Source organism: Bombina bombina, chromosome 1 (genome assembly GCF_027579735.1).
Source record: "Bombina bombina isolate aBomBom1 chromosome 1, aBomBom1.pri, whole genome shotgun sequence".
Lineage (NCBI taxonomy): Eukaryota > Metazoa > Chordata > Amphibia > Anura > Bombinatoridae > Bombina > Bombina bombina.
The window spans coordinates 289,382,743-289,395,203 of NC_069499.1; the positions used below are offsets into that span (position 1 = coordinate 289,382,743).

Consider the following 12,461-nt stretch of genomic DNA (forward strand, 5'->3'; position numbering starts at 1 on the left):
TTAATGATGGTAATCCTGGTATAAGATTCAGGCTGATAGAATATCACAAATTGGATCACACCCAAAGGGAGTCAGCTCCTTGCCAGGAAATTCGGTCTGGATACAAGCTTTTTCTGTGGACAACAATCACAAGACAAAGGTGCCTCCTAGTGTGATATAGTAGAGACAAAATGGACTAAGTGGATAAAGAGTGAATACTCACAAATGGAGCAGCACCCAATTGTGCTAAGTCAAACAGACTGGGAACTTGCAGTGTCCCAGCTCGCTGGCCCAGCATGAGTACCGGTCTCCCAGGTGTCCTCAATGAGTAATATAAGCCCAGTCTCTCAAGTGAAATTAAAATTTCCACAATTTATTAAAAAATATAAAAACAGAAGTCAAATTTAATGACTCTGATATTTAAAAACACAAATAGCAACCCGTTTCTCAGATCTCTGTCTGTTTCAGCAGGCTTCTGTTAACTAAACAAGAGTTCTGATTTAAATACAATAAGAGACCAATCCTAATCCTCTAAAACCAAACACACCTACTCAGGTGTGTGTGCATAATTAATCCAATTAATGATTATGTCAATATAACATGCAGACATACAAGTGCCTAACATTATTTTCTTCATAAATGGAAAGAGTCCATAGCTGCATTCATTAATTTTGGGAAATAGGAACCTGGCCACCAGGAGGAGGCAAAGACACCCCAGCCAAAAGCTTAAATACTCCTCCCACTTCCCTCATCCCCAATCATTCTTTGCCTTTCATCCCAGGAGATTGGCAGAGAAGTGTCAGAAGTTTACTTTCGTCTCTTATGGAGGGTAGTACTCCTTTGACATGGGACGGGAGTTTTAAGTAGTCCTGTCAGTCTCTCAGTGAGGGCTTGGATGAAAGTTAGAGTTCGGAGATGCAGGAAGAGTCTTTCTGCAAAACCATCCCGACTCATATTAACAGCTCCACAAGCAATCAGCGTTGTAGAACTTCGCTTTGCTGCCTGCTTCTCTCCCGTCCATGGTGGAGGCGAAGCTACTATCCGTCACACTTGAAGGGCCATGTTCCTGTTCCACGGTGTAGATTCCGGTAATATTGTTTCATTTTATTTCTTTATGAATTTACTGTAACTCATTTGTTCCTGCGAACTCACATGAAAAATACAGGGTCTCAGTGGGACTCCTTTAGTATCTTGGAATCAAGGGTTAATCTCTCCTGAGGGGGATTATTGAACAGGGGGGTTTAAATCATGTTTGTTATGTGATTCAATCTGCTTATGTGTAGTGTAAACTGGGCTTGTTGCCTTTTGGAACATAACGGCCTTCAAAGTGACGCATCCTTACGGTTGGGCGCGTTTTATTTTGGACTGTACGGTTCACCTTGTGACCGGGCGTTTTTACGTTCTGGTCTCCCATTTCCGCATTCCTGACTGTGTGGCGACGGAGAATTCTAGTTTGCTGGTGTCTGGTTCATAGGAGGTGGTGAGTGTCCCAGCCATTGTGGGTGTCAGGTGCCATTTAAATTGTTTTATATATAGTCAATTTTTTGTTATCCTTTTATCCAGTTATGGAGGATGCTGATGTTGAGATTGTTAAACTTTCTGATTCCGATTCTTGCTAATTGGCCCCATTGACTCAGGTCAGTCAGTTATGTTCGTTAGGCTGTCCTAGAGCGCCTTGTTCCTCGGGCTCGGGGATTCAAGGGACTGCTGAGCCATCCGCATCTGGGGCCCTGTCCTCCAGGAGGCGAGTTCCCTACCGCTCCCTACTACTACTACACCTGCGGGTAAACCCAGGTTATGATTTTTTCTCCTTGAAGGGTGGATTAATCCCCCCAGAGGTTGTGGCACGTTTTCGCTTTTACATACTTTTGGCGCTTGCTTGTCTACAAAGTCCAGATGTTTATTAGTGATTGTGCTCGTACCCGATTGCCCAAGGTCTCTCAGCCACAGGAGGGCATATGCAGTTCCCTGCGGGTGTAACTGTTCCTGAATGTTGTGCCTTTCGTTAAAGGCTGGCTCACCTTTGTGTTCTACTCAGACACGTTTTTGAGCTGTGTGGGGATCCTATCCTTCTCGGCTATGGGGCTCATCAGTCTCCTCCTTTGAATGGCTCACCTCGTTAGACATGTGGGGATGACATGATCTCTTTTAAGTCTTGTTATCGAGATCCTTCCCAGTTTTGTATGAGGAACAGGGTTTCCGTTAGGCTGGTCCTGCGGATCTTTCTGTTCTTCTTGGGCGTTAACCCTCGCGTTGCCTATCATTTTATTTTATCCGGTTAGGATGAATTTTATTTTTCCTTTTCATACTATATTTCCTGCGGAAACTTTCTCTGGGATCGATAAACTTGCTGTTTGCTTCTGCGGAAGTTGTTCGGGACACGTTGGTCCCATGTTTGTCTGTTTTTTTCTTCCTCCCTTTCTGAGGGCGGATTTAGCCAGCTTGGCAGTTATGACCCTGGTTGCAGGCTGGTCCTGCTTGGGTTCAGATCTTCTATCTTGTGGCTTATTCAGACACGTGGCACCTATTATACCTTGCTGGTCAGGTTGGGTTATTTATGTTTCTTGTTATTGTTTTACAAGTTTCAGCTAAGCATTCTTAAGAGGACTTGCGGTTTTGTGCGGCTCTCAAGATTGTTTCAGTCCTTAAATAGCCGTCTCTCTGGTGACTGGGTCAGTGAATTTTGCTACATCACTCTCTGTTGCTTCTGATATCCTCAGAAACCTAGAGTATTCCTTCCCACGTGGTGGGAAAGTTAGAGGGTTTAGCACCTCTTTTCCGCCGGTCGGGGCGGTGTTGCCTTAGGAGGCCCTGAGAATTGTCCTTTTTGGACTTGTTCCTTTAGTGGTTCTCTTCTTCATTGAGACCTTCTTAGACTTTGTCCGTTTCTCCTTGTTGATTGGGTCACCTTTGGGGGACTTGGATTCCCTTCGGGAGTTGGTTGTTCCTTTTTCGGGACATTAGACTGTGAGGTCTTATTGGCCTCCGGTTAGGGGCCCTTCCCCAGTGTTGGGAATGCTCTGCATCTCCTTCTTGGGATAGAAGAGGTCCTAGTTTTATAAACATAATTTTTTACTTGGAGAAAATAAAATTTTATATTTATTCTGAACTACTGGATTCATTTGTTGAAATTCTGAGAAGTTGTACACTTTTTTTGAGTTATAATCAAAAAAATCTTTAAGAATAAGATCTTTAAATGGGGACCATATTTTAAAGACATTGACTAAATTGCCTAACGGAAAAAAATGGTTCCCTTGAACAGGTAGCCACTTAGAAAAACTAGTTGGATGGCCAAAGGATCTCATTACTTTCCTCCAGGATATTAAAATATCTTTGTAATTGGCCCCACAGATCTTTTTGGAACATCCCTTACTAGATTTTATTAAACCGGAAAAATATTCATTATCTAGTATTTATAAAATACTGAAAACAATGGAGAGAAAAGACAATACATCTAAGCTAGTCTCTTACTGGAAGGAGATTTTAAATACTACTGATCCTTTGGACCAATTTTTTTGGAGCCTAAAAAAAGTTCAGTCATTAACCCAATCAAATTATCTAAGGGAAACTCAGTTTAGGTTATTCAATAAAGACTACTTAACACCGCAACGTGTGGCCAAATGGAATCCCAAAGTGAAGAATCAGTGCTCTAAATGTCATCGACCCAAATCTGGCTCATTTATTATGGGAATGTCCAAGGGTGAACCAGTTTTGGTTAAAAGTAGCCCATTACCTGTCTCAGGTGGTAATACTTAGAGTGACTTTTTTGATTGAAAAATCTATTCTATTGGCTATATTATTGCTTAGGAAACTTCTGTTCGTTAACTGAACCACCCCCAGAGTACCTTCTATTAAGGAAGCAAAAAATTTGCTAAAAAATGAGGTAATCTTAGCAGCCCATGACTATAGATTAGAAAAAAAAAAAATCAAAAAATGTGGAAAGACTTCATTGTCTATCAAGACACAAGCTTTATAAACTATATACAAAGAATTAGTAATGTAAAAATGTAGGAGGTGGGGGCAGAGAGGGAGTTCTTCTTCTTTTTTTTTTTTTTTTTTTCTTCTTTCCTCCTCCAAATTAATCTTGACCGTTACGTCTTAGAGAAAAAGTACAGCTTAAAAGACCTTTCTCCAACATAGGTGTGTCCGGTCCACGGCGTCATCCTTACTTGTGGGATATTCTCCTCCCCAACAGGAAATGGCAAAGAGCCCAGCAAAGCTGGTCACATGATCCCTCCTAGGCTCCGCCTACCCCAGTCATTCTCTTTGCCGTTGTACAGGCAACATCTCCACGGAGATGGCTTAGAGTTTTTTAGTGTTTAACTGTAGTTTTTATTATTCAATCAAGAGTTTGTTATTTTAAAATAGTGCTGGTATGTACTATTTACTCAGAAACAGAAAAGAGATGAAGATTTCTGTTTGTATGAGGAAAATGATTTTAGCAACCGTTACTAAAATCCATGGCTGTTCCACACAGGACTGTTGAGAGGAATTAACTTCAGTTGGGGGAACAGTGAGCAGTCTCTTGCTGCTTGAGGTATGACACATTCTAACAAGACGATGTAATGCTGGAAGCTGTCATTTTCCCTATGGGATCCGGTAAGCCATGTTTATTAAGATAGTAAATAAGGGCTTCACAAGGGCTTATTAAGACTGTAGTCTTTTTCTGGGCTAAATCGATTCATTATTAACACATATTTAGCCTTGAGGAATCATTTAATCTGGGTATTTTGATAAGATTATATCGGCAGGCACTGTTTTAGACACCTTATTCTTAGGGGCTTTCCCAAATCATAGGCAGAGCCTCATTTTCGCGCCGGTGTTGCGCACTTGTTTTTGAGAGGCATGACATGCAGTCGCATGTGTGAGGAGCTCTGATACATAGAAAAGACTTTCTGAAGGCGTCATTTGGTATCGTATTCCCCTTTGGGCTTGGTTGGGTCTCAGCAAAGCAGATACCAGGGACTGTAAAGGGGTTAAAGTTAAAAACGGCTCCGGTTCCGTTATTTTAAGGGTTAAAGCTTCCAAATTTGGTGTGCAATACTTTTAAGGCTTTAAGACACTGTGGTGAAATTTTGGTGAATTTTGAACAATTCCTTCATATTTTTTCGCAATTGCAGTAATAAAGTGTGTTCAGTTTAAAATTTAAAGTGACAGTAACGGTTTTATTTTAAAACGTTTTTTGTACTTTGTTATCAAGTTTATGCCTGTTTAACATGTCTGAACTACCAGATAGACTGTGTTCTGAATGTGGGGAAGCCAGAGTTCCTTCTCATTTAAATAAATGTGATTTATGTGACAATGACAATGATGCCCAAGATGATTCCTCAAGTGAGGGGAGTAAGCATGGTACTGCATCATTCCCTCCTTCGTCTACACGAGTCTTGCCCACTCAGGAGGCCCCTAGTACATCTAGCGCGCCAATACTCCTTACTATGCAACAATTAACGGCTGTAATGGATAATTCTGTCAAAAACATTTTAGCCAAAATGCACACTTATCAGCGTAAGCGCGACTGCTCTGTTTTAGATACTGAAGAGCATGACGACGCTGATAATAATGGTTCTGAAGGGCCCCTAAACCAGTCTGATGGGGCCAGGGAGGTTTTGTCTGAGGGAGAAATTACTGATTCAGGGAACATTTCTCAACAAGCTGAACCTGATGTGATTACGTTTAAATTTAAGTTGGAACATCTCCGCATTCTGCTTAAGGAGGTATTATCCACTCTGGATGATTGTGACAAGTTGGTCATCCCAGAGAAACTATGTAAAATGGACAAGTTCCTAGAGGTCCCGGGGCTCCCAGAAGCTTTTCCTATACCCAAGCGGGTGGCGGACATTGTAAATAAAGAATGGGAAAGGCCCGGTATTCCTTTCGTCCCTCCCCCCATATTTAAAAAATTGTTTCCTATGGTCGACCCCAGAAAGGACTTATGGCAGACAGTCCTCAAGGTCGAGGGAGCGGTTTCCACTTTAAACAAACGCACCACTATACCCATAGAAGATAGTTGTGCTTTCAAAGATCCTATGGATAAAAAATTAGAAGGTTTACTTAAAAAGATGTTTGTTCAGCAGGGTTACCTTCTACAACCAATTTCATGCATTGTCCCTGTCGCTACAGCCGCGTGTTTCTGGTTCGATGAGCTGGTAAAGGCGGTCGATAGTGATTCTCCTCCTTATGAGGAGATTATGGACAAAATCAATGCTCTCAAATTGGCTAATTCTTTCACCCTAGACGCCACTTTGCAATTGGCTAGGTTAGCGGCTAAGAATTCTGGGTTTGCTATTGTGGCGCGCAGAGCGCTTTGGTTGAAATCTTGGTCAGCTGATGCGTCTTCCAAGAACAAGCTACTTAACATTCCTTTCAAGGGGAAAACGCTGTTTGGCCCTGACTTGAAAGAGATTATCTCTGATATCACTGGGGGTAAGGGCCACGCCCTTCCTCAGGATCGGCCTTTCAAGGCCAAAAATAAACCTAATTTTCGTCCCTTTCGTAGAAACGGACCAGCCCAAAGTGCTACGTCCTCTAAGCAAGAGGGTAATACTTCTCAAGCCAGGCCAGCTTGGAGACCAATGCAAGGCTGGAACAAGGGAAAGCAGGCCAAGAAACCTGCCACTGCTACCAAAACAGCATGAAATGTTGGCCCCCGATCCGGGACCGGATCTGGTGGGGGGCAGACTCTCTCTCTTCGCTCAGGCTTGGGCAAGAGATGTTCTGGATCCTTGGGCGCTAGAAATAGTCTCCCAAGGTTATCTTCTGGAATTCAAGGGGCTTCCCCCAAGGGGGAGGTTCCACAGGTCTCAACCGATAAATATTCTGGAACTGAGAGCGATATTCAATGCTCTCAAGGCTTGGCCTCAGCTAGCGAGGGCCAAGTTCATACGGTTTCAATCAGACAACATGACAACTGTTGCGTACATCAACCATCAGGGGGGAACAAGGAGTTCCCTGGCGATGGAAGAAGTGACCAAAATCATTCTATGGGCGGAGTCTCACTCCTGCCACCTGTCTGCTATCCACATCCCAGGAGTGGAAAATTGGGAAGCGGATTTTCTGAGTCGTCAGACATTGCATCCGGGGGAGTGGGAACTCCATCCGGAAATCTTTGCCCAAGTCACTCAACTGTGGGGCATTCCAGACATGGATCTGATGGCCTCTCGTCAGAACTTCAAAGTTCCTTGCTACGGGTCCAGATCCAGGGATCCCAAGGCGGCTCTAGTGGATGCACTAGTAGCACCTTGGACCTTCAAACTAGCTTATGTATTCCCGCCGTTTCCTCTCATCCCCAGGCTGGTAGCCAGGATCAATCAGGAAAGGGCGTCGGTGATCTTGATAGCTCCTGCGTGGCCACGCAGGACTTGGTATGCAGATCTGGTGAATATGTCATCGGCTCCACCATGGAAGCTACCTTTGAGACGAGACCTTCTTGTTCAAGGTCCGTTCGAACATCCGAATCTGGTCTCACTCCAGCTGACTGCTTGGAGATTGAACGCTTGATCTTATCGAAGCGAGGGTTCTCAGATTCTGTTATCGATACTCTTGTTCAGGCCAGAAAGCCTGTAACTAGAAAGATTTACCACAAAATTTGGAAAAAATATATCTGTTGGTGTGAATCTAAAGGATTCCCTTGGGACAAGGTTAAGATTCCTAAGATTCTATCCTTCCTTCAAGAAGGATTGGAAAAAGGATTATCTGCAAGTTCCCTGAAGGGACAGATTTCTGCCTTGTCTGTGTTACTTCACAAAAAGCTGGCAGCTGTGCCAGATGTTCAAGCCTTTGTTCAGGCTCTGGTTAGAATCAAGCCTGTTTACAAACCTTTGACTCCTCCTTGGAGTCTCAACTTAGTTCTTTCAGTTCTTCAGGGGGTTCCGTTTGAACCCTTACATTCCGTTGATATTAAGTTATTATCTTGGAAAGTTTTGTTTTTGGTTGCAATTTCTTCTGCTAGAAGAGTTTCAGAATTATCTGCTCTGCAGTGTTCTCCTCCTTATCTGGTGTTCCATGCAGATAAGGTGGTTTTACGTACTAAACCTGGTTTTCTTCCAAAAGTTGTTTCTAACAAAAAGATTAATCAGGAGATTATCGTACCTTCTCTGTGTCCGAAACCAGTTTCGAAGAAGGAACGTTTGTTGCACAATTTGGATGTTGTTCGCGCTCTAAAATTCTATTTAGATGCTACAAAGGATTTTAGACAAACATCTTCCTTGTTTGTTGTTTATTCCGGTAAAAGGAGAGGTCAAAAAGCAACTTCTACCTCTCTCTCTTTTTGGATTAAAAGCATCATCAGATTGGCTTACGAGACTGCCGGACGGCAGCCTCCCGAAAGAATCACAGCTCATTCCACTAGGGCTGTGGCTTCCACATGGGCCTTCAAGAACGAGGCTTCTGTTGATCAGATATGTAGGGCAGCGACTTGGTCTTCACTGCACACTTTTACCAAATTTTACAAGTTTGATACTTTTGCTTCTTCTGAGGCTATTTTTGGGAGAAAGGTTTTGCAAGCCGTGGTGCCTTCCATCTAGGTGACCTGATTTGCTCCCTCCCATCATCCGTGTCCTAAGGCTTTGGTATTGGTTCCCACAAGTAAGGATGACGCCGTGGACCGGACACACCTATGTTGGAGAAAACAGAATTTATGTTTACCTGATAAATTACTTTCTCCAACGGTGTGTCCGGTCCACGGCCCGCCCTGGTTTTTTAATCAGGTCTGATAATTTATTTTCTTTAACTACAGTCACCACGGTATCATATGGTTTCTCCTATGCAAATATTCCTCCTTAACGTCGGTCGAATGACTGGGGTAGGCGGAGCCTAGGAGGGATCATGTGACCAGCTTTGCTGGGCTCTTTGCCATTTCCTGTTGGGGAGGAGAATATCCCACAAGTAAGGATGACGCCGTGGACCGGACACACCGTTGGAGAAAGTAATTTATCAGGTAAACATAAATTCTGTTTTTGTTATTTAGATTACAAGACTCTTGCAGTGTATCTCCTTTACATGTTTATTATTTAGTGTTGTATTTTTTTCTTTTTCATATCAATAAAAATAATAAAAAAAAAAAAAAAGAAAAGAAGAGGTCCTAGTGGTTTTCCACTCATATGGTTCAGGTATTGCTATCCAGGTGGTATCCAAACCCATTTTTTACTGTCCTCTGACTTCGAATCTGAGGGGATTTGGAGGCTTGTTGTTGCTCTGTTCAGGGGACTTGTTCTCACTGTTTCCCTTCTGTCTGGAGCAGCTAGCTTAGCATACTAAGGCTCTATGGCTAATCTGTACTGTAGCAAACCAAGGGTTGCTAGTTCGATCCCCAGTGAGGTCTACTCAGCCTTTCCTCCGAGGTGTCAGGGTTTTTCCCTGTTGTGTTTGCCATGTGTTGCTGGCAGCCATTTTACTCACCTCTCTTCCTGACTTGGTGCATTGTGGGGGATGCTGCTCACTTCCTGCACTTCCTTTTATGGCCAGACTGTTGTGCATCATCCATGTGAGACAGGATGCAGTCTCAGAATTGTGATGTCATCATTTATTATTTAAAGGGCCTATGTTCAGTATGCTTTGCCTTTGCGTTGTCTGAGACATGTTTGTGAGAGTTCCTGTGTATTACCTGGCTGCCTGACGTCCTTCCTGGTTCCTGATCCCTGGCTTGTTCCTGACTCTGCTGTTCTCCTTGTTCCCGATTCCGGCTCGTCTGACTATTCGCTTTGGCTCCTGACTCGGCTCGTCTGACTACCAGCTCTGGTTTTGACTCCTGGCTTGTTATTTGGCTTGTGGACATTTTATAATTTTTTGCTATTAATAAAGGTGTGATTATTTTTGCACTTCTCGTCTCAGTCTGATTCCTGGCACCCTGACATTACGCAAAGGCCATGAATCCTGATGCTGCTAATTATCCATTTTTACCTGCCATCATTTCCAGGATGGATGTACAGGATCACCGCTTGGATCAATTTGCACTAGCCCTGCAAACCCTGCTGACTCGCACTGCACATTTGGACCAAAGTGTCCCGCATGTTATGGCTGCTCCTGTTTCCGCTGCTGCACCTTTGCCTACCAGGAGCATGTCCGGTTCTGCACCTCTACCTCAGCGATATGGAGGCGATCCTATTCAGTGCAGAGAGTTTTTGAACCAGGTGGGCATTTACTTTGAGATGTTACCTCAGGCGTTTCCATCTGACAGAGCTAAGGTGGGATTTCTCATCTTGTTACTCTCTGACACAGCTCTTGCCTGGGCTAATCCCTTGTGGGAGACTAATAAACCTGTGATTTCAAATTACCCTGAATTTGTGGCCTCCTTTCGAAGGGTATTTGATGTTCCAGCTCGCTCCTCCTCTGCTGCTAAACGACTCATGTCCATTCAGCAAGGTACAAGATCTGTTGCTCAGTATGCTACTGAGTTCCGTACGCTTGCCGCAGAGGTAGGTTGGAACAATGAAGCCCTTGTTGCCGCCTTCTTTCATGGGCTCTCTGATGCGATTAAAGACGAAGTTGCTGCCAGAGATTTACCAGAGGATCTCGATGCATTGGTGTCTTTTTTGATCCTAATTGACATCAGACTCCTGTTCCGTTGTCTCCTACGTGTTTGTTCCCACCCATGCCTCCCTCTCCTCCCATGCCTCCTGGTCCCGAGTCACCAGGTACTGCTGAGCCGATGCAGTTGGGATTCACACGTCTCTCCGCGGCGGAGAGGGGGATCATCTGCAAATCCTGCTCTCCTGCAGGGGCAGGCTTCTTCTTTGTGAAAAAAAAGGGTGGCGGGTTAAGACCATGTATCGATTATAGGGGTCTTAATCGTATTACCATTAAGAATGCTTACCCTATTCCGCTCATTACGGAACTCTTTGACCGCCTCAAAGGATCTACGGTCTTTACTAAACTTGATTTGAGAGGAGCGTACAATCTCGTTAGGATTAAGGAGAGTCACGAATGGAAAACAGCATTTAACACCAGGAGCGGGCATTATGAGTATCTTGTAATGCCCTTTGGCCTATGTAAAGCTCCTGCTGTTTTTCAGGAATTTATTAATGATGTCCTACGAGATATGTTGCAACAGTGTGTTGTGGTGTACTTAGACGACATCCTCATACACTCACCCACACTTGAGGCTCATCGTTCTGATGTTACACGGGTTCTTTAGAGACTACGTGAGAACGGCCTGTTTTGTAAACTTGAGAAATGTGAGTTCCATCAGACTCAAGTAACCTTCCTAGGTTATGTTATCTCCGTTGCAGGGTTCTCCATGGATCCTGACAAGTTAGCTGCAGTTCTGCAGTGGCCTCGCCCAGTTGGTCTTCGGTCTATTCAACGTTTTATGGGGTTCACCAATTACTATAGAAAGTTTATTAAAAACTTTTCTTCCTTGGTCAAACCTTTCACAGACATGACCCGTAAAGAGAATGATCCACTCCATTGGTCACCTACTGCCATTGAGGTCTTTGATAGTCTTAAGACTGCCTTTGCTGCCGCTCCAGTTCTGGCTCATCCTAACCCTGTCCTGCCTTTCGTTCTTGAGGTCGATGCGTCTGAGACTGGAGTAGGTGCCCTCTTGTCTCAACGTCCTACGCCTGACGGTTCATTGCATCCGTGTGGTTTCTTCTCTATGAAATTGTCTCCAGCGGAGTGCAATTATGAAATTGGCGACAGGGAATTACTAGCCATAATTTTTGCACTCAAGGAATGGAGGCATCTTCTCGAGGGTACTAGCATGCCAGTGTTTATTCTTACTGACCACAAGAATTTAACTTATCTATCTGAAGCAAAACGTTTGTCGCCCCGACAGGCCAGATGGGCGCTATTTTTGTCTCGATTTAATTATGTGGTCTCTTACCTGCCTGGTAGTAAGAATGTTAGGGCTGATGCCCTATCTCAACAATTTTCGCCTCTGTCCAAGGAGGAGTCTGTACCTACTCCTGTTATACCTCCTGACCATATTTTGGCTACCATACGTACTAATTTGACTTCTCCCTTGGGGGAGGAGATCCTGGCTGCACAAACCAATGCACCGCCTGAGAAACCTAGTGGTAAGTGTTTTGTTCCTGAGAATCTTCAAACTAAACTTTTGCACTCTTACCACTATCCTAAAGCCGCAGGTCACCCAGGCAAGAACCAAATGATTTGGTCTGTCACTCGACAATTCTGGTGGCCAGGTCTTCGTTCTGATGTTGCTGCGTATGTTGCCTCCTGCTCAGTTTGTGCACAGAATAAGACTCCTCGACGTCTTCCTGTGGGTCTTCTTCAACCTATTGCTAATGGTGAGCGTCCTTGGACACATCTTTCCATGGACTTCATTGTCGAGCTCCCTGTTTCCAATGGCAATACTGTTATCCTTATGGTGGTTGACCGTTTTTCTAAAATGTCACATTGCATTCCCTTGATGAAGCTGCCTACCGCTCAGGAGCTTGCTTCAATTTTTGCCCGGGAGCTCTTCCGTTTACATGAGTTACCCAAGGAGATAGTGTCGGACCGAGGTAGCCAGTTTGTCTCCAGAT

General features: G+C 44.0%; 1 protein-coding gene across 1 annotated transcript in view; it reads left to right on the forward strand.

Moving 5' to 3' along the window:
- Positions 1-12,461, forward strand: part of DTX3L (deltex E3 ubiquitin ligase 3L) — a 525,788-nt gene that overhangs the window by 47,941 nt on the left and 465,386 nt on the right. The window lies entirely within an intron of this gene.